This window comes from Dromiciops gliroides, chromosome 4 (genome assembly GCF_019393635.1).
Source record: "Dromiciops gliroides isolate mDroGli1 chromosome 4, mDroGli1.pri, whole genome shotgun sequence".
NCBI lineage: Eukaryota > Metazoa > Chordata > Mammalia > Microbiotheria > Microbiotheriidae > Dromiciops > Dromiciops gliroides.
Genome location: NC_057864.1, coordinates 3,855,262 through 3,882,619, shown reverse-complemented (window position 1 = coordinate 3,882,619; position 27,358 = coordinate 3,855,262). Strand labels below are relative to the sequence as shown.

General features: G+C 43.0%; 1 protein-coding gene across 1 annotated transcript in view; it reads left to right on the top strand.

Annotated features, from left to right (window-relative positions):
- The window catches only part of LOC122726597 (serine/threonine-protein kinase TNNI3K-like), a 329,911-nt gene that overhangs the window by 192,870 nt on the left and 109,683 nt on the right, over nt 1–27,358 (top strand).

Sequence of the window (27,358 nt, the reverse complement as noted above, 5' to 3'; positions counted from 1 at the left end):
AAACATAGCTGCTGCTAGTAAACATGATAATTATAGCATACATATAATGTTTAAGGAAAATTCAAACTCAGAATTCTCGAATTTAAGTTTACAGTTCTGTTTTTCATGTTATCTAGATACCTTTAACAACAATAAAGTGAAAACACTCACACCATTGGTGATGGCCAGTAGTTATTTTATTATGGTCTGAAGAACCCATAATTAACATGTGGACATTTTAGTTACATGAAAAATGGTATTGAACTTAAGGGGAAGGTGAGTGTTCCATCTTTGGTACAATATTAATCACTAGAAATGTGACATTCAACTATCCTAGGTTCTTCCACACCTCACCACACGATATTTTCAATTATGTAAAGTACATTTCATGTCTCGTGCTAAACACTCTTGGGCTATTTTAAGCAACTACTGGCTCAGAAATGGCGGCTGTCCAATGATGAAGTGGTGATCATATTATAGTCATAAACTATATTTAAATAGAAAGGGTATTGTGGAGCTTGATTAATTAATGTTCAAGAAATTAACTGAACTTCACTGATGAAAGGTACTTAGTGCAAAGTATAACTGTCATTATGTTCAGTGCCAAAAAATAATCCACTTCCTTTGAAGTTAACTTACAGTGATGAAAAGGTTTCTCCAAGAACATTTAGGCGAACTGGAAGGAAGGCAGGTCTGCGGCATGATTCTCCACTCTCATTCTTAGGCTACATGCAGGTCAGTTGCATTGCTTAGTTTAATTTCCTTGAAATACTCCAAAGAAGACAAGGAAAACTAATTTGGAATGTAGGTGTGCCTGACAGGCTTTGAACGTAAAAGTCCTTACCGGTTGGTGATTGCAAGTGCCTCAAAATTGAAATTCTTACTAATAGTTATTATGGCTCCTTTGAGAAGCACATCCTGAATTTGGGTTTCTGAGTGATGAGTACATCGTTTGAAACAGGTGTTTGTAATATAATCATAAAGAGTCTCTAAAGAGGTCTGATTGCTCAAAACCTACCGGAAGAAGCTTGGGTTGCTGTATCATTTGGTCAACAGTTACAGTCCTAAGAGGAAGTTGCTGTGCTGGACTTCATTTGTGGAATACTGCCACCTACTAAAAGTTGTTACCAGGATTTGACTCTGAAAATGTTCTACACATAAGGAATATATTTGGCTGATTTTGGGGGGTTTTGTTTTTGTTTTTGTTTTTAGTATTTCCATTTTGTTAGAGTAAGGTACATGCATGTGTATATTTATGCATGCAACACACATACATATATATGACTGTATATGTATGTAAATATGTATATATACTCATACATGCATACACATTGGCCTATTTCCAAAAATACTATATTCCATATTGTCATTTAATAGTATTTCTTTTGAAAAAATACCTTGATATGAATTGAATTTTATTAGTAATGATAGTAATGATAATGATAAATTGTATATATTTATCTTTTGGATCAGTCAATAAACATTTATTAAGTGCCTACTATGTGCTAAGAGCTAAGGATACAAAAGAGGTAAAAGATGGTCTGTGAATGTGACCTCACAATCTGTTTGGAGCCTTATCTCATCTTCCACTTATACTTTAGAGGAATCATTATGTTCTTTAAATGATGATAAGAAATAAGTAGTAATAATGATGATAATATGAATATTAACTAGCATTTATATAGTGCTTATATTCACCAAGTTTTGTGCTAAATGGTTTAACACATTATCTCATTTGATCCTCATGAACTACCTCAGGATATAGGTGCTATTATCAACCCCATTTTACAGGTGAGGAAACTGAGGTAAATAGGGATTAAATGGCACAGGAATAATTTAAAGAGTTCATCGATACTATAAATTAGCTTATTTTGTCACCATGCTATGAGTGGAACTGTCTCAGATCTCTATACCAATGTTTCAGTATGTAATGCATCCACTACCTTATTTACATGGGCACTCCTGCCAATGGTACAACCCATCTGGGATATTTCAATTCACTGGATAGATGCTCAGTCAATGATCTCTCATTCCAACTCTTACCCTTCCCTGTGTCCTTTGACAACCTACAGTTACCAAAGTAGCATTTGGATGGCACATCTGCTCCCTAACAGACATTTTTTTCTAGGCTGAGCTTGACTCAAGCCTGGTCCCTGGTAGTTGATAGGCTATAGTGGAATGAAATTGATCACTGATCATTGATCATGAATTAAGATTCTCTTGATCATTCAACAGTTAACAATAGCACATTTACTCAGATATAGCAGAAGGATATTCTCTGAGGACTCTCTGAGTTGATTCAGCTGAATAAAGCTCCCTTGCCATTGTTGGTCATTCAACAGCCAAGTCTCAAAGAGCACCTGATATTCTTTGTGACTGCTTTGTAATCAGGGATTCAGAAGTCATGCCAACAGCCAAAGCCTAGAGCTAATGAAGTCTCAAGAATGGTTTCAGTGCCATTTAAGGGGAAAAAAAATATAACTTGTGCAGAGGTGTTGTGATTCCCACTGTCCCCCACTTCTCTCTCAACTCCTCAATCAACCCAAATGCATTTCCTATGCAACATCACCCCAGTTCATCCAGTAACCTTCAAAAATGTAAATTGGTCATGGTGCTTTTGGTACTTAGCCTGAATTATTTGACTGATTGACATTTATTGAGTGGATGTAGCCAGGCTGTCTTCTCACTTAGTGAGCAATTGAAACATGGTTTCCCTTTGTAAACGTATCAGGGCACAGTATATTATCATTTACTTTATGTAACGAAAGGTTGTATTTTAAACAGAACCCAGCATTATTCCAGATAAATTTAAGAGTGAATATAAGGATAAAGAAAAAGCATATGGAGAAGGTTGTACCTGAGCTATATTTTCAAGGAAACTTAGGAATCTAAGAGCCAGAGGAAAGGAAGAGAGCACTCCAGTCATGGCTCACAACTAGATGTAAAGGCACAGAGAAGGAGGGTCACATGTGATAAGCATGCAGATGGATAATTAGGTTAGAATGCAGATTCTATGGAAGCCAGCAAAAAGACCAATAAGTTGAGGTGGGGGACAGAGGACATTTTGCTGGATTCTAGAGCAAACACTGGATCAGATCCTTGTCATCTTGTCTTTAAAGCAGCAGGATAGAAGAGGATAGAAATAGGGACACATGGTGACTCCCAGCAAACATACCATTGTCAAACTCTGGGTTGGGTTTCCATGAAGTTTTTCCATTGACTTTTAATTAGCTCTTGAGAAGACTTGGAGAACATCCCAAAGAGAGCTTGCTTTCCAGCCAAGATTTTTCAAGAACTCATAACTTTCAAAATTATCAAATACCAACATGCATCTCCAGCTCTCTTACTTTATCAAAAAGGACACTCCACACAGCAGTGTAGGCTTCAGAATTCTTTATCACATCATAAAGCAGCTGTATCCCAAAGCGAATGCCTCCTCTTGGGCCATAAGCAGGCAATGCTGGCATTAAGATGCAATGTTCCACAGATGCCAGTTTGAGCAAGAGATGTAATAAGTGTCAGAGGTAAAATACACGCAACATTATCAAATGATGCCTGAGCCAAGTGGGAAACATGACGTTTATCAATCTTTTGAAAGCAAATGTTCAGTCTGCAAAGGACCTGCCTGCCTGCACATCACACTAAGAGATAAAGTTGGAAGCACCCTGGCATGCAACTTTCAGAGCTTTCAGGGGCCTTGTGATTTTTTTGTTCAGTACATCTTCCCTTTTTCACAGTCAGAGGGAGCTTACCGATTGCTTACTGGTGGGATAGATGTTGCTAGAGTTTGATCCTGTGAAGTCGGTGTAGTTATTATCACAACTATGTTGTGTTTCAGGCCTTTCAGTCATGTCAGGCTCTTCATGACACCATTTTGGGTTTTCTTGGCAAAGATACTAGAGTAGTTTGTCATTTCCTTTTACAACTCATTTTACAGATAAGGAAACTGGGGTAAACAGGGTTAAATCACTTGCGCAGGTTCACAAATATAGTAAATGTCTGAGGCCAGATTTGAAATAGAGAAGATGAGTCTTTCTGACTCCAGGTCTGGCACTTTATCCACCGTGGCAACCCCATTTTACAGATGAGGAAACTGAGGATGAGAGCAGGTAATAAGTGACACTTCACATACCTCCTTCAATTTCCCATGACTCTCCCTCCTTCCATCCTCTGAGATGAGAATCTTGCTTCATATTTCAATGAAATATTGATGCTATTCCCCAAGAGTTCCCTCTTCTCCCTTCCTTCTCATTTCATGCGACTTGAATGTCTTCTACCACTTCTTCCTCCTTCATCCCATCTCACATGAAGAAGTGGCTCTTGTCCTGTTCAAGGCAAACCATTCTAAATACACCAACGATCCCATTCCATCCCATCTTCTGCAGCAGATTGCCCCTTCTATCATACCCACTGTAATGATTGTAATGACGCCACCTACTGGAGACTTGCTGTGGGAAAGCTCCACCATGAGGAAAATGCCTCAGAGGCATTGTGGCTTTTCCTTGGTGTCAGGAAATGATGTTTGCTCATGGGTGCTGTCTATCAAGGCTACCAGCCAATCAACTTGAAGAGCCTCCTATGGTCTGGGAGGAGACATGAAGGAGGAAAGGAAGCCTGCACGGAGAGCTCTGGGGCTTTTTGGGTTCCTGACTTGATGGTGGTGGCGGCAGAGGACTTCACAGGAAATTTGAGGAAAGATAGGAATGCCAGACTGTTGGAATTCTGTTCTCAATCTTTTTTTTCTATTTTTCCAATAAACCCTTAAAAACCTAAACTCGTTTTATCAGTGATTTTAGTCAGTTTCCCCCAAAACTGGGGGAACAGATTAGAATCCACATTTAGAATCTTGAATTACACACCACCATCTTCCTTATCTTCAGTCTCTCCCTGTCTATTCCTTCCTTCCCAACTACAAAAATGCCCATCCCTCCCTCATCCCTAAAACCCCTTCTTTCATTCATCCATTTATTCTTAGCCGTTGGGACTCAAGGGGGGTCTCGTTCTTTATTGTCTGACTTCTGACCTCATTCCCAACCAAAATCTCTCTAGAAGTTACTGATGATTTTTAACGGGCAAGTGCAGGGGTCTTTTCTCAGTCTTCACCTTTCTTGCGCTCTCTGCTGCCTTTGACATCGTCACTAGCCCTTCTCTCCCGTATACTTTCTCTGTAGGTTTTAACAGGTTTACTGCCCTGCTTTATACACATTCTCCTCCTGCCTGTCTGACTGCTCTTTTTCAGTCTCCTTTGCCAGATCTTCACCCAGATCATGCCCTTTGACCATGGGTATTCCCCAGAAACCTGGCTTGGGCCTTGCTCTCTTCTCCTCCCGTGCTATTGCGTGTGGTGATCTTATCTACTGCCATGGGTTCAAATGCCATGGCAATGCCAACGATTTTGGGTCTGCTTATCCCATCTCCAACTGTCCATTAGGAACCTCAGACTAGACGTTCTGTCCCATGGAAACTCTACAGTCAGCCTTTCCAAACTGAGCTCATTCCTTCCCCTGCCCTCCATAAGCCACGCCTTCTTCCTGACTTCCATCTTATTACTGCTGAGAGCAACACAAAGTCTTGAAACCCAGATACCATCCTCAGCTCCTCAATCTTTGTTCTTTATTAGTCACCTTTACTCCCCTTCTCTCCTCTGACTGCCACCAACTCCGGAGGAAGTACTCATAATCTCATCAAAAGCCAGCCAGTTGGTCTTTCTACCTCACATCTTTCCCTACTCCAATCCATCCTCCACTCAGCTATCAAATGGATCTTATTAATGCATGGATCTGGCCATGTCACTCCCATATTCATTAAATTACCCTTGCTTGGGGGCAGCTAGGTGGTCCAGTGGATAAAGCACCAGCCTTGGATTCAGGAGGACCTGAGTTCAAATCTGACTTCAGACACTTGACACTTACTAGCTGTGTGACCCTGGGCAAGTCACTTAACCCTCACTGCCCCACCCCACCCCAAAATTCCCCTTGCTCCCTATCACTTATAGGATTATATATAAAATGCCCTTTATAACCTGACTCCTCATATTTTTTTTTGGTCTTCTTACCATTCTAGTCATTTCTATTGGTTGTCCTCTATGCCTGGAATTTTCTCCCTCTTCACCTTTGCCCTTTGCCTGTCTTTCTTCAAGTCCCAGCAGAAATTTCACCTTTTACAAGAAGCCTTTCTGGATCTCTATGGATTCTAGGCCCTTCCCTTTGTTGACTGTTTCCAATTGTTCCTGTGGATCGATTATTTGTACATATTCCTTTGCTTGTTGTCTCCCCAACTAGATTGTGAGCTCCTGAAACACAGACCATCTTTCATCTTTCCTCTTATGCCCAAGGCTTAGCAAAGTTCTTGGGATGCAGCAGGAGCTTAATAAATGCTTTCTAATTGAAGGTTAATTAACTCACAGGTCATTATTAATAATGGATTTCTCAGAGAGATCAGTTTAGCTGCCCTCTCCTGCCTGGGATAAGTCCAGGGGGAAAAGGGAATTTGGATTGATTCTTTTGTTTAGTTGGGGGGAGAAACACACCTAGACCTGGAATTTACCTTCTTTCGACCATCCTCAAGTCATGTCAGTCAATGGAACTGAATGATGCTATAACCAATTAGGTTAGATCAATGTAAAATGACCTGCCTCTGTCTAAGGAGGATAAAACCCCTGGCCACATCAGGGCCAGCCTCTTTTGCTCTCTCTCTGTTCACTCTCTTGGCTTCCTAGACTCACTCCCTTGGCTTGGAATGCTGTCGTCTGGGGCAAGCTCTTAGGTATTTAGGCTTGAAGGCCTTAGACTATGAGGAACTTAGGGTTACATGCATCAATTCTTTACTATTATTAATTACCAATGGCAAAATGGGTGCAATAGACATTAATATATAAGTAGCGATAATTTTAGAAAACACAGCAAAAATAATTTTTAAAATTTATGTAATTTTAAAAACCTTCTGTATGCAAACGTACCTAAAGAGATTGGCAAACCTAAAAACACTCTGTAAATATAAGCTGTTAGACTCAGTTTCTTCCTCTGTAAAATGAACAGGAGAAGAAAATGGCGAATCACTTCAGTATCTTTTCCCCCAGAGACCTCTTTTCTCCAAACTAATAACCCCCAGTCCTTCAACTAATGGGATGCTTACAAACCTACTCACTAAGGTTCCCAGCCTGCTCTGCCAATTCTCTAGTTCATTTACATTGGTGCTATCACAGTTTCACGAGAGCTCTTGAGTATTCTGAGAAGGTGGTGCCAGATATTCCCATTTACAGATAACATTGTGTGATTGTCCTAAGACCGGGAATACTGAAGAGCCTCCTGGAGAAGAAGCATACTCACTCAAGAGAAATAGCTCTAAGTATCCACTAAGGAGAAGCCAAGTGGATGAAGATGTGAGTTGGGTGGTTGACCCGAGGCAAACTGTTGTCCTTTGTTCCCAGAGAAGACCCAGTGGACATCACTCTATTGGGGTCAAGGGGCAGTGTGTCCAACTGTGACTGATCAGAACAATGTAAGCTCAGAAGGCCCTACGACAGGTCAGGCACCAATAGTGTATAAGAACATTTGAGGTGGAGAGGTCTCGAATGTGCTCATCTCACATTTGTTTTGAGCGACAGTGATTCTGCTTCATTCATAGAGCCCCATGTTGTCTTTGATGGGGGCACACTATGTTGGGCAGCCTTCTGTCAGCATCTCCTGTGTCTCAAAATTGATCCCAAAGGCCTTCAGAGAGACTTTCAGGGTGTCCTTGTATTGCTTTTTCTCACCTCTGTGTGAACCCTTGCCTTGTGTGAGTTCTGTGTCAAATAGTTTTTGAGGCAAATGTAAGTTTGGCATTTGAACAATGTGGCCAGCCCACTGGAGTGGCACTCTCGACAAAAGAGTGTGGCTGCTCAAATTCAGCTCAAGAAAGGACCTCAGTGTCCAGAACCTTATCCTTCCAGGTCATCTTCAGACTCTTCCCAAGACAATTCAAATAGAAACGATTCAGTTTCCTGTCATGCCCAGGTTTCGCAGGCATGAAACAATGAGGTCAGCACAGCAGCTCCATAGACCTTTATTTTGGTAGGCAGTCAAATACCTCTTGTCTCCCACACTTTCCTTTAGAACCTCCCAAACATTGAGCTAGCTTTGGCAATGTATGCATCCACATCATTATGTGTACATTCTTGGAAAGCGTTCTGCCGAGGGAGGGAGTTCACTTATCCACAGAACTCCAAATCTTTCCATTTACTCTAACCAATGGTTCCACGTATGGATGATGTGGTACTGGCTGGTGGAGAACCTGTGTTTGCTTGTGTTAATTGTGAGGCCCAAATTATTACAAGTGTCAGAGATCTGACCCATCCTTTGTTGCATCTCAGCCTCAGGGGCTACCTTGACTGCCCAATCATCTGAAAACAAACAGATCAACAAACATGAAAAGGATTATCTACACTGCTCTGTCTCTCCCACAAGGATAGCATGATAGAGCCTGTTAAATAAATGTTTGACCCAAATCCAGGATAAACTCACAGTACGACCCTGATCTCAAAATCGGGTAACCCCAGAAAGAAAGGAGACAAAGGGAGTCTGGGGTTACCTCTTCTTGAGGAGGGCATGTCCAGGCAGGGGTCAAACCTTTGTCTTCTGTGCCCAAATCTGCCTTTCATTCTGCTGTCCTACACAGAGATAGAAGCCAGATGCATGACCAGTGCATGTCAAGAGGACAATCTGAAAATACTTGGGAAAGAACAAGGGAGAAAAAGAATCCCAAGTCTTCTAGGTGGTCCTGGAGTCAGGAGGACCTGAGTCCAGATCTCACCTCAGACACTTACTAGCTATGTGATCCTGGGCAAGTCACTTTACCACAATTGCCTTAAACATTCAGAGCCAACTCCAGTTGTCTTGATATATATCTTTCCACTGAACCCAGATGACTCTGGAAGAGAGAGATTGGTGACCTTGTACAGCCCTCCCTCACTGAAATCCAATTCAGTGCAAGTCCTGACATCACCTTGAGGTCATGGTCCTCTTCGATAATGAAGAACAAACGAAAACAGGACAAATGGCAGAGTCCAAACAGATTCAGCCCCTTAGAATATGGGCTCCTGCTTCCTTCGTTTACTATTGACATAACCTTTGTGAATAATTGATTCCTCTGTGTCTCAGGGATTCCTCTGTCCGAACCGATGGGGTTATAAATGTTGCAGGATCATAGGTTCAAAGGTAGAAGGGACCTTTGCAGTCATTTAGCTCATTTTACAGTTAAGGACACTGAGGCCCCAATCATCAATCAACAAACATTTTTATGTTTTTAAACATAAAAGTATGTTATTATTTTCCCATTACATGTAAAGATAGTTTTCAACATTTGTTTTCATAAGATTTTGAGTTCCAAATTTTTCTCCCTCTCTCCCTTCCCTCCCCACTCCCCAAGACATAAAGCAGTCTGACATAGCTTATATACATACAATCACATGAAACATATTTCTACATTAGTCATGTTCAACAAACATTTTAATTCAATGCCAGGTAGAATGGTATGTGTTGAGGATCCAAAGATTAAAAAGGATATGCTCCTTGCCCTCACAATGCCTACGCTTTGTGGGTAGAGAGGGTGTGCCCAAGACCCAAAGTCTAATAGACTCACATCTCACAGTGTCACCCAAGTTTGCATCCTCTTCAGCAAGTCAATCTCTAAGCCTCGTTTTCCTCATGTATTGAATGAAGGTTCTGGAATCGAGGATTTCAGAAAGGCCCAACTCTACAACCTCCTCTTCTTCTAGCCCAGAATCTCATTCTTCCCAAACAGCTGGTGGTCTTCAGTGGTCCCAAGATGTACCCTGTGCCTGGGGCCACCGCCGCGACGCTTGTTTCTTTCTGATGGAGGGGAGGGGTAAGAAGCCATGTCCCATCCTCTGGGCAGAGGAGAGTGAGCCTCCATGTCTGTGGGTTGGTTTCACCCTTTCAGCCCCTTGGGACTCTGGAGAAAACAGCCAATCATCTGGCTAAAGAAGCCCAGCTATTTCACCAATTCAAGCCCATGGAGTTCAATAAGCATTCATTAAGTAGCTTCTGTGGGTCAGGCCCTGGGAGAGACCTTGGCTGCACAGACACTGGCTGCATCAAGGAGGTGCTCTCTATGTAAGCATAGAAGGAAGTAACAAATCCGCACAAAGTAAATAATTCAGGGCGGGGAGCTAGGATCTGGGCAGAAAGGTCTTAAAGGGACTCGGCTGAGCTTTAACTAGTGATTCTAAGAGGGAGAAATGAAAAATGAACAATAGAGCCCAGATACAGAGCTGCGTCCTGTGCACAAGCACGAGGAGGAGAGATGGAATGTTGTTTATAAGGTGAAGTCAAGTAGACCAATTTAGGCAGAATATTGAGTACGGGAAGGGGAGTGATTGGTAATGAGCTGGTAAAGACTGAGCCAGATGGTTTAGGGATTTAAATGGCAAACTGAGGAGCTAGTATTTAATCCTGAAGGCAATAGAGAACCTGTGAAGTGTCCTGAACAGTGGGGTGACAGCATTAAGGCTATCAATTTAGCAGCCATGTGGAAGATGGATTAGAGGAGACAGAGGCTTGAGAAAGGGGATCTTTTAGAAGGGTACCAAGAGTCCAGTTAAAAATGATTAGGGCCTGATCTGGGGCGATGGCCACATGGGGACCCAAAGACAGAAATAAAACAAACCACGCCCTGTGGCATCAAAGGTTCTCCTGGAAGGAAATAAAAATTCCATAGATAAGTCAACACAAAATACATCTTCCTGTGGCTCAATGATAACAGAATCAAAATATTCCAATGTGGTGGGGGGGGGGAGTGCTGCCAAAACCTAGCTCTCTTCACTGATATAAACACATTCTAAATAGATTTTATTTTTTAGGACAGAACACATTCACTGACATATATATGTGTGTCTATGTATATGTGTGTATATATATGTATATATATATTTAATTTCTTAAAATCTCCTTTCCTAATTCTCAAGAGTTGTCCACTCCCATGTTAAATTAAAACAACCCAAATCTTATACAATATAGGCATAGCTTAGGTGCTTCTGTGATCCCGCCTCCATTGAAATCCTGGCATCAGAACTATCTCACTCAGCAGTTTTCTCATCTTGGATTTCTCATGAGATTCTACCCTTTTACATGGGGTGGGAGTGGGGTGAAACATCTGTAAATATCTGCCCAAATGGGAATTACGCTATGCTTGGGGGTTCTCGGGAGCTCACCTGTAGAAGTCACAATCAATAGCACACGTGGGGACTGGATTTATTCATTCATGATTATTATTACCATCCCATTGCTTGGCCTTCAGTGAATAGTAAGTATGGAGGAACGTTCTTCTTCACATTGCCCTCAATAAACAGGTTTAACCACGAGACAAATCCCCTAATTCGCCTCCATGGTCCCAGCGGCTGTGGGACAAATCCAGTCGCTTTAACAGTAAGCCTTCCAATATACCTCGGCTGACAGTCTTGAGTTTGTTTTGGGGAAAAGTCAAGATTCTACAATCCTGTGCATTTCTGGGAGTTTTTTGTTGCCATGGTTTCTAAGAGTTCACTGAAATTAAACTCTCCATGTATAGAAGTTCATGATGCAGGCTGTCTGTAAATTTCTCTCCTCTTACCAGATATGTGTACAATGGATTATAAGTGAGAAGCATTATGGGGGTAATGGATAGAGAGCTGGCCTCAGTGTCAGAAAGACCTGGGCTTAATACCTGCTTCTGACACACATAGGCTGTGTGACCTGGGGGCTGGTCCCTGAGCCTAAATGCCCCAGGTAACTCCAAGACTATAAATTACAGAACAGTCACATGCCTGTATACCACTGAAATAGTGGGATAGTGAGACTATTGAAAATTACAAACACAATATTAGATAGTTGGATAGATCAGAGGGAGAGGCATATGTAAATAGCCAGTGATAGACTGACAAACAGGCAGACAATGATAGACTGAGAAATAGATTATGGATAAACACATAGAGAGAGATACAGATAGATAAACATTGATAGACAAAGATATAGACATAGGTAGCTAGATGGATAGACAGACATTGATAGAGATGAGAAATAGACAGATGATAGATATATACATAGATAGACATAGAAGATGAGAGAGATGAGAGAGACGATAGTAGACAGATAACAGAGGGACAAATAGACATAGACACACAATAGACACAGAGACAAGTAGAGCCCCATGATATTTTAGTGCAGTTTTAAACTCTTAAAGCATAAACACATATAAGCGCGCACACACGCACACACACATTATTAGTCCCAGCTGACCCACATACCGATGGGCACCATGCTCTAAGGAGATTCTGATTTCATTAGGATTCTCTCCTCTCACCCTCTCCTTTGGAAGGCAGTTCACTCAATCAGGGCACTTTGCTTAAATGGCTATTGTATACCCTAAAATGTGCAAGATGCTAAAGACACAAACACAAAAGAGCCTCTAAGGAGCTCATATTCCCTTTTTTGCTGATTCCATATTCCATTTTTTGCTGGATCCTTAAAAGCCCATGGTGGAGGGGCAGCTGGGTGGCACACTGGATAGAGCACCAGCCCTGGAGTCAGGAGGATCTGAGATCAAATCTGGCTTCAGAAACTTGACACTTACTAGCTGTGTGACCCTGGGCAAGTCACTTAACCCCAACTGCCTCACCAAAAACCAAAACAGAACAAAATAACAAAAACAAAAAGCACACAGTGGCAGGATAGAGACTTTGCCCTTTAAGGGTCATGCCTTAGATCTCAGTCTGATAAAGACAGCCTGGTAGAGTGAAGAGTACCCTGGGTTTCCATTCTATGATGTTAGACAAGTCACTTACCTTCTCTGGGATTCTATTTTCTTCTTGTGTGCTGGGAAGAGCGGCTGGGGGTCCAGAAAGTGGAGGATTTTGAACTAGGTGACTTCTAACATCCAAAACACCTTGGAATCCATAATCCTTTGATCCCGGAGGGACAAGCTAACCTTGGTTTGCAGCCCTAAGGAGGCAAACCACCCCCTTTTTGCCTGGGATGACTGTCCTCCAAAGGAAATAATAGAGCAACAAGGAATGGAAAGTTTGAAGGAAAGAACCCACGTGTCTCCAGAATTGAGCAAAGAGAGATCCTCTGCTTGTCCGTGAGCCTCCCCTCTTCATCTTGCCTCAGACCTGACAGCATCCCAGGCACTGTCAACCCCAGGCTGTAGATAAAAGGACCAAAAACACAGAGGGAAAGATTCGGTGTGGTGTCGATACCTTATGTGGAATAAAGACCAAACCCTTCCCATTAGCTGTCTCAGAACCTAGGACTGCCTTTCCATTTGTGAATCAAATTCTAGGAGGTATCCATATGTATTACACCGCCCTGCTTCTTTAATAAGCTATTGGTATTGGTATTGGCATTGCTGCTGCTGCTGCTACTATTGCTACCACCAATTGCTGGAATTCATACAATAATTTGTTTTTCAAAGTACTTTATATACATTTTCTCATCTGGTAAGCATCAGATTGGCTAAAGTGTCTGTGTGCTTCTGGTGGTCAGGGCTTGTCAATGCCAAGGTCCTGAGAAAAAATTGAGAGCTATCAAGAGGAGGTGTAATGGAGGCCAGGGCTCTAACATTTGTTTCCTATCTGTCACAGACCTTTTGGGCAGTTTGATGAAGCTTAGGGCCCCCTTGCAATATGTGTGTTGCCTACATTCATAATCAAGAAAAAAGCTAAATTTTATATAGAAGTGAATGAAAATTAAGATCTATTTATTTTCCTTTTAAATGACCAAACCTAAAGGCATAATGGAAAGAATATAAGGACTGGAACAGAGGGAGTGGGTTAAACAGTCATCTCAACTACTGTCTTCCTATATGACCATTTATTTCAACTCTCTGTGATTTAGTTTCCTCATCTGGAAAAGAAGGAGGTCGGATTTGATGGCTTTTAAAGAGTCTCCCAGTTTTAAACCCCGGGATGTATGGACACCTCTGCTTAGCCCAGGAGAACATGTCCAAAGTCATCTTGGTCGCCATTTCAGCAAAGTCAGACATGTTGGCTAGCCTCTGGGGACAGGAAGCTCCAAAGAGGCCCCTAAAAGAGTCCAAACAGGGAAGCTGTCATCAAGTCAAGCTTGTGTGATTAATAAGGACGCTTCCTTCTAGCCGACCCTGCAGAGCTATGAGATCATGAATCACTGGAACACTTTAGGTAAATTTCAAATCTGGGTAATTAGAATGAAAAGACTTATGATCTGCACAGAATGGATTCATTAATTTAATTCATTCTCTGGTTAGGAGAGAACATCTTATTTCATTTTTATTCACTTCTGGTTAAGAAAACTTTAGAAAATACTCCTCCCTCCACTCACTGAAGGCTATTTACTAATCTCTTTAAAGTGAATCCTGAAGAATGCCGGAATGTCAGCATGTGTGCTCCTTCCCAGATTGAAGTGATTGTCATAGTCATGGAAGCTCAGGGTGGGAAGGCTCCTCACTGACTGCTTAGGTTAGTCTGCACCTGCATGTCGAGCCTTGCTACCTCATTCTAGATAAAGGGTCATCCTGCCTTTGCCTGAAGTCCTCAAGTGAGGGGTGCACACTGCATGGCTACCATCCATCCCACCTTTGGACAGCTGTGATTGTTAGGGAATCGGGGCCTTGAGCAGCTCCTGCCCATTACTCTTCCTTCTTCCCAGTGGGGCCAAATAGAGCCCCAAATACTGGGATGTGGGGGGGGCAGCTCTCTTATTCCCCTGCCACCACCATCCCCCTAGTCTTTTCTACTTCTTTAGTGCATCTGTGCGTCTTCAAGGCTGATAGATGTTGCAGTCCCTTCATTGGCATAAAAAAGTAACCAATCTCTTCTCATCCATGAACTTCCGTAGATCTCAACTATATCTACACAATGCACCAGCACAGGAGATCTTCACAAAGGATCTTTTTTTGCTTTGTTTTATTTTTATTTCTGTATAACAGAGAAGACCTCAAGAAGTCTACCTGTTATCCTTTGTGCTAATAAGACCAGAGCATCACAAATTTAAAGCCATAAGGGTCCTCTTGGATTAACCCCCTCATTTTAAGATAAAGAAACTAAGGCGCAGATGGATTTAGTGGCCTGCCCATGGGCATATAGCTAGTAAGTGTACGAGACAGGGTTGTTGTTTTTTTGTTTTGTTTTGTTTTTAGTGAGGCAATTAGGGTTAAGTGACTTGCCCAGGGTCACAACAGCTAGTAAATGTCAAGTGTCTGAGGCAGGATTTGAACTCAGGTACTCCTGACTCCAGGGCTGGTGCTCTATCCACTGCACCACCTAACTGCCCCCATGAGACAGGTTTTGACACCAGATGTGGCCTATCAGGCTGCCTCCTCTCTTCAATGATCTAGTTCCTTAATGATCAGCTTCATAGTGGAGATGTCAAATACAGGGCCCACAGGCTTGAACCAGATTAAAATGTATTTGGGAAATATTTAACACAATTAATAAAAATGCCATGAAATACAGATAACAGTCGCATGTGGTTTTCTAAGTCAGTATATTCAAGGCCTGCCTCTAACATGCCCTGGTTATGTGACCTCAGGCAATTCATCTACTCTCTTGGGGATCAGTGGCAGAGAAGGTACCATCCTGCACAGTTATGTCACCTGGGAAGTCCCCACGCTACTGAAATCACAGGTCCCATCCTTGTTGCCATCCTGATGGGCTGTCTCCACATGGTGCTTTCTGCTAAAAGGCAAAAACCTTGAGGGAATGTTGGGGGAGAGGCCGCTCTGTGGAGAACAGGCACTTCAAACAGACAGAGACACTGAGTAAGCCGAGCCCACCTTTCCACTGCATAAACAGACCATTCCAAACAATGTTCTTCATGGTTAGAGAACAACATCTAACAATGGCCCAGGCAGCATGGTGCCAACATCAGTCCAAAGGCACAGAGCTGGAGGTAAAAGTGACTGAGGCAGGAAAGGGCATAAGGACCTAATTAGAAGAGGGAGGAGCTGTGTTCAGGCTCAGAGTCAGACCCATCCCATAACGATAACCGTCATGGTGGCAGTTCTTGGCCACCTGGATGTGTCAGATGCAATTACTGTGTTTCCCAGACCCATCCTTCAGTTCTGCATGCATTACTTCCCTCCTTACCTTTATCCCTCATCTAATAATAATGTCTCCTGATGCCGCATCTTGCGACAACTTTCTCTAACTCTTACCTCTGTTTCCTCACACAACTCATTGCGAGAACCCCTCTGATGAGTAAGGACTTAGATATCACCAGATCTCGGGGTTGGAAGGGATGTGAGAGCTCCTCTGGTCCAATCTGCGTCTGGGGAGGAACCCTCTCTCCATTGGACCTGACTGGCCTTTGCTTGAAGATCTGAAGGGGGGGGGAGGGCGGGGAACCCACTAGTCCTCAGGGCCACTCTTCCCATTGGGATAGTTTCCCTGATAACAAGCCTAATTCTGGCTCTTCCCAACTTCTGAAACCTGTGATAAAAAATGGAATTTGGCAGATGCCCAGGGGTCCCATCTGACTGATTTGGTATTGTTTGAATTGGGTGAGGATGAGAAACTGACTAAGGACCTACTTGGGAATGATTAGACACAGGCCACACCTGGCCTGCCCTGAGTGATGGACACTGTGACATCAGCAGGGGGACCACTCTCAGACATACAACTTGAAGGACCTCCCTTTTGGGGGAGGGAGAGAAAAGGTAGTGTGAGATTTAAAATTGGATATTAGATCATAAATCTCCCCTACTTAACCTTTCGCTTAATTTATCTCCCAGACTAGTAAATGGAAGAAGATTTGGGTTTTCTAGATAGACCTTTTATTGTTATGGTAGTCACAAGGTGATGTTGATTAGAAGGATAGGAAAGTAGAAACACAATACAAATTGTCTTAAGTCTAAGCTTAGTCTATATTCCTTATAAAAAACTCACCCAAACCGAAAGGCCACCTTTGGAGAGAGACCGTCTGTGCAGCGCAGTCAGGCGACCAGCAGAGCAGGAAAAAGCCCCACTTCCCTTCTCTCCACCCCGGAAGTCGAGTGCACCGCAGGCAGTCTGACATGCGCAGCAGGCGGACTGTTCGTCTCCTCCCCAAAAGGGTGGTCCTTCAAAAACTGGCGTCTTTCAGTTATCCTAACCGACTGTTAAAAACTTTCATATTTTTTACCACAGTAGAAAAGGGAAAGCTCACTGAGAGGAGCTCTCTCTGAGGCTGGGAGCTCTCTCTTTCCTGTTGGGGAGCTTCCAAGAGCAGGCCAGGGAGGGGCTGCCCAGCTGACTCCCATAGAAACTACAGGCCCCAGGTGGTGAGTTAATAGAAACTGGGCCAGCTCTTCGAATTAGCTGAGCTGGAAGCAAGTTTGGGGATTGAGTCAGTCTTTGTTAGAGCCAGGGAGCTTATCCATTTTTCTCTTCCCCTATTCCCTTGTCCCTGGCTTTATTAACTTCACCTTTGCTGTGTATTTTATTCCCATTAATAAAACCTGGTTTGTTTGTGGAAAAGAGGCTGTTAATCTCCTTCCTTATTAGGCCTGGGAGAAATAACTACAAAAGGCAGTTTGGGAGAGAGATAACTTTGGACCTTGAGGTCTCTCATTATTTTCTGAACCCCAATATTGGTGAGCCACCCAATTAACTCTCCCCATATTAAATTTGGCCCTTACAAACCCTTTGTTCCTAGGTCTGTCCTCAAGGGCCAAACATAGCCCATTGGATCCCACCTCCGTACAACAGCACTCCAGATGCTTAAACACGGACATCATCACCCCATAGAATCGGGTCTTCTCCAGGCCCGTTCCTTCAGCTGCTCCTCACATAGTATGATGTGCACCCTTCACCATGCTAGCTGACTTCCTATGGACAGTCTTTCCAAAAGTGTAATGATGCCCAATCCTGAACAAAATTCTCCAGACACGGTCTGACGAGGGCAGAACGTAGTGAGACTCTTTGTCCCTCTTTACACAGCCCAGGTTTGAATGCACTCTTTTCCTTGTCATACCCACTTGTTTGGCATTTGGAAGCCTGCCCTTAGTGTATCCGAAGCCTCCATCAGAAGAAAATATTCATTAGCTATGCTTACCCCATTCTGAACACTGGAAGTTGATTTTTGAACCTGTAAATGACTTGCCACATGTCATTATTATTATTATTATTATTATTATTATTATTATTATTATTATTATTGCTTTTAGATTCAGCCTAACATCTTAGAGTGAGCTAGCAGATCAGCTATACCATGTAGCAGATGTGAGTTTGGGTAAGTGTGAATAATGAATCTCCCAAGTGGTTGCATCATTCAAATTTGCATTGTCTATTTCTACTAGGCTGGGACCATTTTTTTCCTCATTATAATTTTGAATAGTACCGACTTAAATAGTGCAACCACTTCAGAGGATTAATTATTTACACTAATTGAGGATTAACTTTATGTGGATAACATAGGCGCACACACACACACACATGCACACACAGTTCATCGGTCCTCACATGACACTCAGTCGCTAGCCTTAAGGCACTCACAATCTGATGGGATAGACAATGTACAAGCAGCTATGTATATACAAGAAGTGTTGGGGCTAAATTGGAGGGGATCTCAGAGGGAAGGCAGCAGCATGAAGGGGGCTTGGGAAGAAAGGCTTCCTACAGAAGGTGACAACTGAGCAGAGACTTGAGGGGAACCAGGAGGGAGAGAGGAGATGGGAGAGAAGCCCAGGCAATGGGGACACCAGTCAAAGTGCACCCACTGAGCTGGGAGGTGCAGAGTCTTGAAGGAGAAGCAGGCAAAAGAGGCCCACGTCAGCAGAGATAAATTTCCCTGGGTCTCGGTGCCTTAAGCAGGACTCCTCCACCCTCCCCAGCCCAGGCTCGCCTCCATCACTGAAACATTGACACTCCTTTTGCTACAGCTACCTTCCTCCATGCCCTGAATCTCCCACCACCCACCAGCCATTTTCTCCACTCCTGCCTCCAGGCTTCTGAGCACTGCTTGGGGATGATTCAGTTGGACAATTTAATCAGCATGTATTAAGTGGCTCCTATAAGCCAGACATTTGCTACACCCTGGGGATGCAAAGATAGAAACAGCAAACCCCATTTCTCAGGGAGTTTACATTCCTTTGGATATAAAAATGCATAATCCTGGCTCTTTGCGGGTTAATTTTGCCCTCCCTGGCCTTCCTTCTGTATCTCATGAGAGTGCTATGTAGTTGTGGCAAGAGTACCAGCCCTGGCAGCCACTGGACCTGAATGTAAATCCTGCCTCCAACATTTACTGTATGAATTACTGTGAACAAGCCATTTCATCTCTCTACCTCAGTTTCTTCATCTATGTAATGGGGTGGGGCAGTATTGGTGATCTCTTTGAGTTCCTCCCAACTCTTAATCCAGGACCTCCTGAAGCACCAACTTCTTGTCTGTACTTTCTGACTTGATAGAAATTTACCCTTGCCTCAAGGCATGCAGACTTCAGCACTGTCTGAGGACTTTTCATCCAGTCTACTCTGGTGGGAAAAATTAGCAAGGAGGGGTTATTTTCTAGTTGATATAGCTTCTGTGTCTGAATGACCTTCTTGAGAAAGAACCAGAAAAAAATCATTAAACATGCAAAGACTCTGAGCAGAATACTGAGAACCCCCTCAGTCCTTCTTCCCCCCTCTATTTGCCAGGCCATGGGGAGCAAAGACCACTTCACTCAAGTCAGCTGTCTCCTCACTACACCGGACTTTCCCCCATGCGATTCCTTGATTCATTATTTTGACAGCCTTCTTCATCTCCGTACATTTCCCCAACCCCTATACCTTTTGCCTAGTCTGTCAAGATAACTCACAAGCTTGGAACACCTCCAGAATCCTCTCCCAGTGCTCCTGAGGTCTTGAGCACTAATTGGGAAAGATTTTGAAATGTCTGCTACCAACTCATTATCAATTCTAGCTGACGATATTCAACTTGGCCTTCCCTGTTGCTTGTCAATAATTATATTCATTTCTCATTGACTCACAGTATGATGAAAATCCTGTGTTGGACAGGACTCCAGTGGCCGTCTAGTACAACCCCCACCCCACCCCAGACATTCCTACGACAGACCCCCGAAATGGTTTATCCTGTCACTCCTGGAAGACTTCCAATGAGGGGGCAAGCCAGGTCATTCCACTTCTGGGTGGCTCAAATTGTCAGGAAGTCTGTCCTTCCATTACAATTCAGTTTCACCACTGCTAGTTTCTACCTGCTCATCCTGCTGCTGTTTTCTTAGGACCAAGTAGAAGAATTTGATTCCAAAGCTCATCTCTGATTTCTAAAGTAGTCTGTGATTTCTGTGTCAATGGTTTGAATTTGCCAATCATTTGATTATATTTTCATTCTTTTTTTGGGGGGGAGGGGCAGGGCAATGAGAGTTAAGTGACTTGCCCAAGGTCACACAGCTAGTAAGTGTCAAGTGTCTGAACCCTGATTTGAACTCAGGTTCTCCTGAATCCAAGGCTGATGCTTTTATCCACTGCACCACCTAGCTGCCCCCCGATTATATTCAGCCATAACTGGTTTTTATTTCTGCATATTCTTATTTCTGAATAGAAGCCATGAAAAAGATTGGTTTCTGGTAGACAGAATTTTTTTAAAAAGGAAACAAAAGCAAAAAAAAAAGAAAATTCTAGGACTGAGATTAAAACCTTTGTCCAAAATATCAAGCTTTCTCCTTGGCTAGGGGCTGAAATAATGTAAATATTGACATTTATGTATTTTTTTTATTAAGCAACCAAATGAAACCCACAATTATTTGAATCTAGAACATTGAATTCAGGTATATAAGTATACTGAGCCATTAGTAAGCTGATTTAAACGGTAGAAGAAGACATGGTAAAGAAAGAGCAAAAAAGCTTCCCTCAGAGGTGGGCACCAAAGATATGTTCATTCCTTCTATTATTCACCTTGAAAATTCTTCTTTTCTTTAGTAAGAGGTGTAGTGAAGGGATTGACTAAGAGAAAGTGAGGCCTGACTACTCTCTAAGGCAAGAATTAGGAAAGACTGGCTTTACCCACCTTCTAAATGTGAGACCCAGCTAAAGAAAGAGCAAAGAGTAAAGGGAGAACATGAGACTGGGAGAAGTCAAGTGACTTGCCTAGGGTCACACAGATAGCAAGATATGTTGTGAAGGGAAACATGGCAAGATTCAGCAGTGACTTAGCTGTGAGGTGAGTGAGATAGAGAAGCAGCAACAACAACAACAATAGTCTTTATATAGCACCCTTCACATGTCAGGAATCGTGCTAAATGCTTTACATCATTTGTTCCTCACAACAACCTTGGGAAGAAGGTGCCAATCTCATCTCAATTTTATGTTGGGATACTGAGGCAGGCAGAGGTGAAGTGACTTGCCTAGGGTCACACAACTAGTAAGTGTCAGGCTGAATTTGAACTCAGAACTTCCTGACTTCAGGCCTGCTACTATAGCCAAAGTGCCACCAGCTGTTTAGGTCAATGCCAAGATCACAAATGTGAGAAACTGAAAGGATGGTGGTGTGTTTGACAAAAGTAAGGGGGGATGGCAGAGAGGGCAGTTTGGGGGAAAAGTTAATGAGTTCAGTTTTGTACATGTTGACTTTAAATGTCTCCAGTACATTGTTATGTCATAACAAATGATGGAAGGAAGAGTGGAAGAGGAAATTGGGAAGACCTCATTGCAGACTGAAGTGAGCAGAACCAGAAGAACAAGTTATATAGAGAAGACGAGAGATGTAGTAAGAAGACCACATAGGGAAGACAAGGGATAGAGCAGGAAGACTACATAGGAAAGACAAGAGATGCAGCAAGAAAACTACATAGAAAAGACAAGCGATACAGCAAGAGGACTACATAGAAAAGACAAGAGATATAAGAACTCTGGTCACTGCACTGAAAATGTATGAGTCCAGAGGATTAAAGGCCAGTCATTTTGCCCATGTCCTTCTGGAGAGGTGATGCACTCAAGATGCAGAAAGAGAAATTCATTTTTGGACTTGGGCAATGAGGGCATTGGGTTTTGCTGGACTGCACATTATTTGTAATGAGGGTTTTGTTTCATTGTAGTTAAATTGGAGGGAGGGCTGTGAGAAGGTATAACAAATGCTTGTATAAATGAAGAAAGAAAGAAATATTTTTAAAAGAATAATCAATTATACTTGACACCCCTGAGAAGGAAGAGGGATTCCTTAGTCCCCTTTCCTTCTAAAAGGGGAACCAGCCTCTCCTTTTGTGTTGTAGTTTGCACTGGTCACCATTCCCTGGCTCCTCTTCTAGGGTTGTAAAGTCACTAAATAGAATACTGTTCTGGTGTTCCACCCACTTCCCTGGGCTAGGGCTGTTTGCTTACTTGGCAAATGGGGGAGGACTCAGTGACTTCTAAGATACCCTCCAAGTCTGTCTTCTGCCCTCTCTGACCTGAGTTTTATGAAAGTCTTTTTTGTCTTTAAATCACTGGACTTTCTAAATATATACTCTTTTCCTTCCCCTAAAGAGCTTTCCCTTTTAACAAAGAAAGAATTGAATGAGAAGAAAATGGATGGGTGGATGGATGGATGGATGGATGGGTGGATGGGTGGATGGATGAATGGATGGATGGGTGGGTGGATGGATGGATGGATGGATGGATGGATGAATGGATAGAGGGATGGATGGATGGGTGGATGGAAGGATAAGAAAACATGTACTTATTAATCAGTCACTGTGTGCCAAGTACTATGTTAAGTGTTGGGGACACAAATAGAAAAAGTAGGACAGCCCCTGCTTTCAAAGACCTTTCACGCTAATTGTGGGAGACAACACAAGAGAAAGTTCAGGTAGGAGGCAGATGGAAAGGCCTGAGAGCCCTAAGGTTTTCCTCAGGGAGGCAGATAGTAAGGCTCAGGGGTCTGTAGACTACATCTCTAGGTCAGATGGCAACTCTGAGGGACTGAAGGGCATTTGTGCGAGGTAGATGATAAGGTCAGCAGGACCCTAGGGAGCAGTAGCAAGGACTGAAGTGACTTCATCTCATCACAGGAATCAATAATGGTAGTGACTTCGATCTCATTCATGCTGTGTCAGCCATTAAATAGAGCAGAGAGGTTCTAGGCAAGGGAGATAAAGGGGGAAGGCAAGACAACAGGTCCCTCCCACACTGTTAAGTCTTCCTGCCACTAGGCAATGTGATGGGTGCTGAGACAGCCCTGGACAGAGGAGGTGCCAAGGAGGCAACAGGGGTATCAAGGCAATTTCAGTGTGTATGTGTTTTTAATCAAAGGTATTGGTTTGATACAAAGATCCCCCCCCAGTTGACAATATCTCTTCTTATCTAAGCTGCTCTGATTTTACTCTTGCATGTTGTTAATAAAGGGCAAAGAAACTCCCTCTACCAATAGAGTTACAACTACCCTACACTTTAAAAGCCATAAAATTGTCTGAGCACTGAGATGCAGTGACCAGCCCAGGGTCCCAAGACCAGCACATGTCAGGAGTGAAATTTGAACCCATGTTTTCCTAAGGTCAGGTCCAGCTCTCCTCCCATTAGGCTACACCAACTCTCAAAAACATGTCATCAGAATTGTCTGCTTTGCCCTAATTAGAATTCTCTCCCCATTCACAAAGTAACTCCTTCTCTGTTCCTGATTCTTTCCATCAGTGACCTTTTATCTTCAGGCTGTAAATCAATCAGAACTCATGGTGGTGTATGGTCTAAGAGACGGAAACAACAGCCAAAGTGCATACAACACGTTAAGCCTCACAAAAAGCTTTCTGTATGTTAACTCCTGTGATCCTCACAACAGCCCTGTGAAACAGATTTTATTATTAGCCTATTTTGCACATGAAGAAGCTGAGCCTGAGAAAGGGGAAGGCACTTGCCCAGAGATACACAGCCAGTGTGTTGGGGATAGTGTTGGTCTAAGGTGGGATTCGAATTCAGGTCTTTTGTACTCTAGGCCCAGTGCTCTAACCATTGTACCTCCTAAGCCATCCAAACGATTTGAGGCCAAGCTCCTTTTCAGCATTTCAAACAGGGAATCCCCCTTAAGTAATTTACTTTCTTGGATGTTTCAAATACTGAATTGGATTGTCTCTGTTTCTCATGTAGCCTGTTCCACTGGCGCAGTTTTAGGCTTTTTAACCCATACCAAATTGTTTCGATGTTTACTGCTTCATAATATAGTTTGACATCTGAAAGGGCTATTACCCTTTCATTTCTACTTATGTTCATCAGCTCAATTCTGTTCAATTTAATTCAATTATACAAATGTTTATTTAGTCCCAACTACAGGATAAGCATTGTGCTAAGTGCCAAGGATAGAAAGAAAAAACCCTAGTCATCGGCTGAAAGTGGTTTACAACAGGAAGCAACACTGTCCATAGACAATTATATACACAATATAGACAAAAGTATTTCAGAGGATGGGGGAAGGAGAAAGAAGACACCAGCTGATGGTGGGGGACTGGGAATAGCTTCCTGTAGGATGGGACCTCTGAGCTGAGCCTTAAGGATTCCTTGAGCCAGAGGTAAGGAGGGAATGTACTCCTGGCATAAGGGAGAGCCAAAACAGAGGCACTGAGACCAGGAATCCAATATCATGGACTGAGCATAGCCAAAAACGCTTGTTCCACAGGACCAAAGAGGGTGTGACAGATAGCGATGTTGATAAACCTGGAGAGTTGGCTGGACACTGACTGGGAAAGGCTCTCAAGGGCAAAGAGAAGGGTTGTTTTTTCATCCCAGATACAAGAGGGACGCAAGGGAGCTTCCTGAACCTGTGTTAAAGGATCATCAATTTGGAAGCTGTATGGAGAGGGAAGTGATGGAGGAAGAGAGACCAAGTCTGAGCTAAAGGCAATGAGAGAGAGCCTGAGCCATGATGGTGGCTGTTATTGGTGAGGAGGGGGCAGAAACCAGAGAGGTCATCAGTGCAGACTCAGTAAAACCTCAGAGTTTTGTGTTTCTCAAACCAATGGTGACTTAGAGCATTTTGTCATATGACTAGGGATAGCTTTGATTTTTTCTGAAAACTGTCTGCTCATATCCATTGAACATTTCTCATTTGAGATATCTTATAAATGTTCCTCAGTTCTCTATATACTTGAGAAATGAGGCCTTTATCAGAAATTTTTGGTAAAAATAGTATCCCCCTATTTCCTGCTTTCTTTTTAATCTTGACTGCATTGGCTTTCTTTGTGCAAGGACTAAGAAAAGTCATTAGTAATGAGTGATTCCCTGCTCTTCCAATCAGTGTGATCAGTAAGGTTCTTCTTCTCAGAGAGGGGCTTGGAGGGGCCACCCCCACCCCCACTGGGAAAGGTGAAGAGGAGAGTCTCAATGAGACGTCAGTTCTCTGTTCCTTCCCATGCAGTAGCATTGAAAGAGAATAGTTTTCATCGAGGCAGGAGGAAGGGGGAGTGGCACGGAGTTTATGAGATGAGGTGTGGGCAGCTTTGTGTGGGAGGAGAGAGAAGAGTGTCTCTCCCACACGGGTAATTTCTGCCCACCATTGCCTGGAGGTTTCCTGGCCACATATCTTGTAGGAAGTTATAGAAAGGTGTTGTGACACTCTAGGGAGGAATCAGACTATACGACTGCCCAAGTCACTTTCAACTCTGTGATTGGAGGATTCTCTAAAACAGAAATCTCTGAATTGGAAGATTCTATCTTCTGTGAGGCCTGATTTAAACAGCACTAGCTCTGAAGCCAGAAGATCTGCGCTCAGTCCTATCTCTGCTTCTCACTTCTGTGTGATGACCTTCCCAGGCTTCTTCTCTGTCAAATGAGGGGGGTGGAATAGATGGCTTCTGAGATGGCTTCTAGCGCTCAATCTATGACCAAAGAGAAGTCATGTGAATCATTTAATAGCTCATAAATTCTCCAAGTCATTGTGCTGAAAAGAAAAGTGCATATGGTCATCCTTAGGTTCAGCCCAATGCAAACAAAGCATTATTCTTGTGCCATGGAAAGCAAGCCAATGGACTGTATTAGTCCTGAAATAAATCAGACTTTTAAGTGGAGGAAAAAGGCATCTTTAATCAAGATAAGAAGGGTCTCCAGCCTGCAGCCCTGCGCCACCATTATCCTAGTACTTGGATGTCCAACAAAACTCACAGAAAAGGTTTTTATACTTCCGGGGAGAAAAAAAATGGGGTGGGGGGAGGCGTGATACGAGGAGCCTGGCAGGGTCAGGAGGCACCAGCTACTCTGCACATTCTACTTGCTTTGTCTTTCAAGACAGCAGCAAGGACATTGATAGCTGTGATCTAGCCCAAGCTAGATTTTACTTTACAAGTTAAGATCCCAGGGTGGGGCTCAGATCAAACTGATTGAGAGGATATTGCTGGACAGTAGGAAATCAAGGACTTGGCTAGAATTCTGACATGATTGGGATATTGCAGAGGGAGGGGCTTTCTTACTGTCAGTGTGACCTGTTGACAGAGAGGGGAATATTACATTTGTTATTAACAGTAGTCCTGTCACTATTAACAATCATTCATCAAGCATCCATCAAGCCTTTACTGTGTCGCAGGCACTTTTCCAAGGGGGTAACCTCTGCTTGCAATTAGGGAGTGGGTTGCTACAGCTTGTCCTGAGAGATCTCTGGGAAGAGCTCAGGGACAGCTCACATTTACATAGCTTTACTTTATAGGTTTGCAAACTGCTTTACCTTCGTCGTCCCATTTGAGTCTCACAGCAACCTTTGCAGGGCCATTCAATAAGCACTGTTTCTCCCAGTTTACAAGTGGAAAGTTCATTTCAGAAAGACTAAATGACTGGCTCACTAATGGTCACTCAGCAAGTTGGTGTCAAAGGCAGGTTTTGAATGCAGGACTTCCTGCCTCCAAGACCCCAACTCTTTCAGAGATGTCACACTGGTTTCTCTTTGACTACTTAGATTAGGAAGAACTGTTTTATTGGTTATTCTGTTGAAATATAAGCTTTTTGAGGGCAGGAAATAATTGGCTTCCTCCCCCTCACCTTTGTATCCACAGTCTAGCACAATGTCTGGCACATAGTAGGAACTTTAATATATACTTGTTGCTTGATTGAACACAGGAATGTTACCTTCTATAGAACCCTTTCCTGGTGTGCTCATTTGCCAATGCCTCATCCCCCTCAAAAAAAGTTCCTTGTATGTATTTTGAAAATCTTTTGCCTACACTTGTGTGTATGTGTAGGTATTGTCCACCCCTCTGCCCCCAATAGTTGCTCAAGGGCCAGGAGTGTTGCATTTAGGTCATTGTTTCCCAGCACCTAGCACAGCACCTGATTGGCACCAATAGGTGCATAATAAATGCTGGTTGGTTTACAAATCACTGTTCATTTTCCCCAGTGTATGGTACAAAGAACGGCTTCTCATTTCCTCTCTCGATTCTACATATGTCATGCAATCAGAACGCCCACTCCTCTTCTGATCCCTCACTATTGGCTCTAT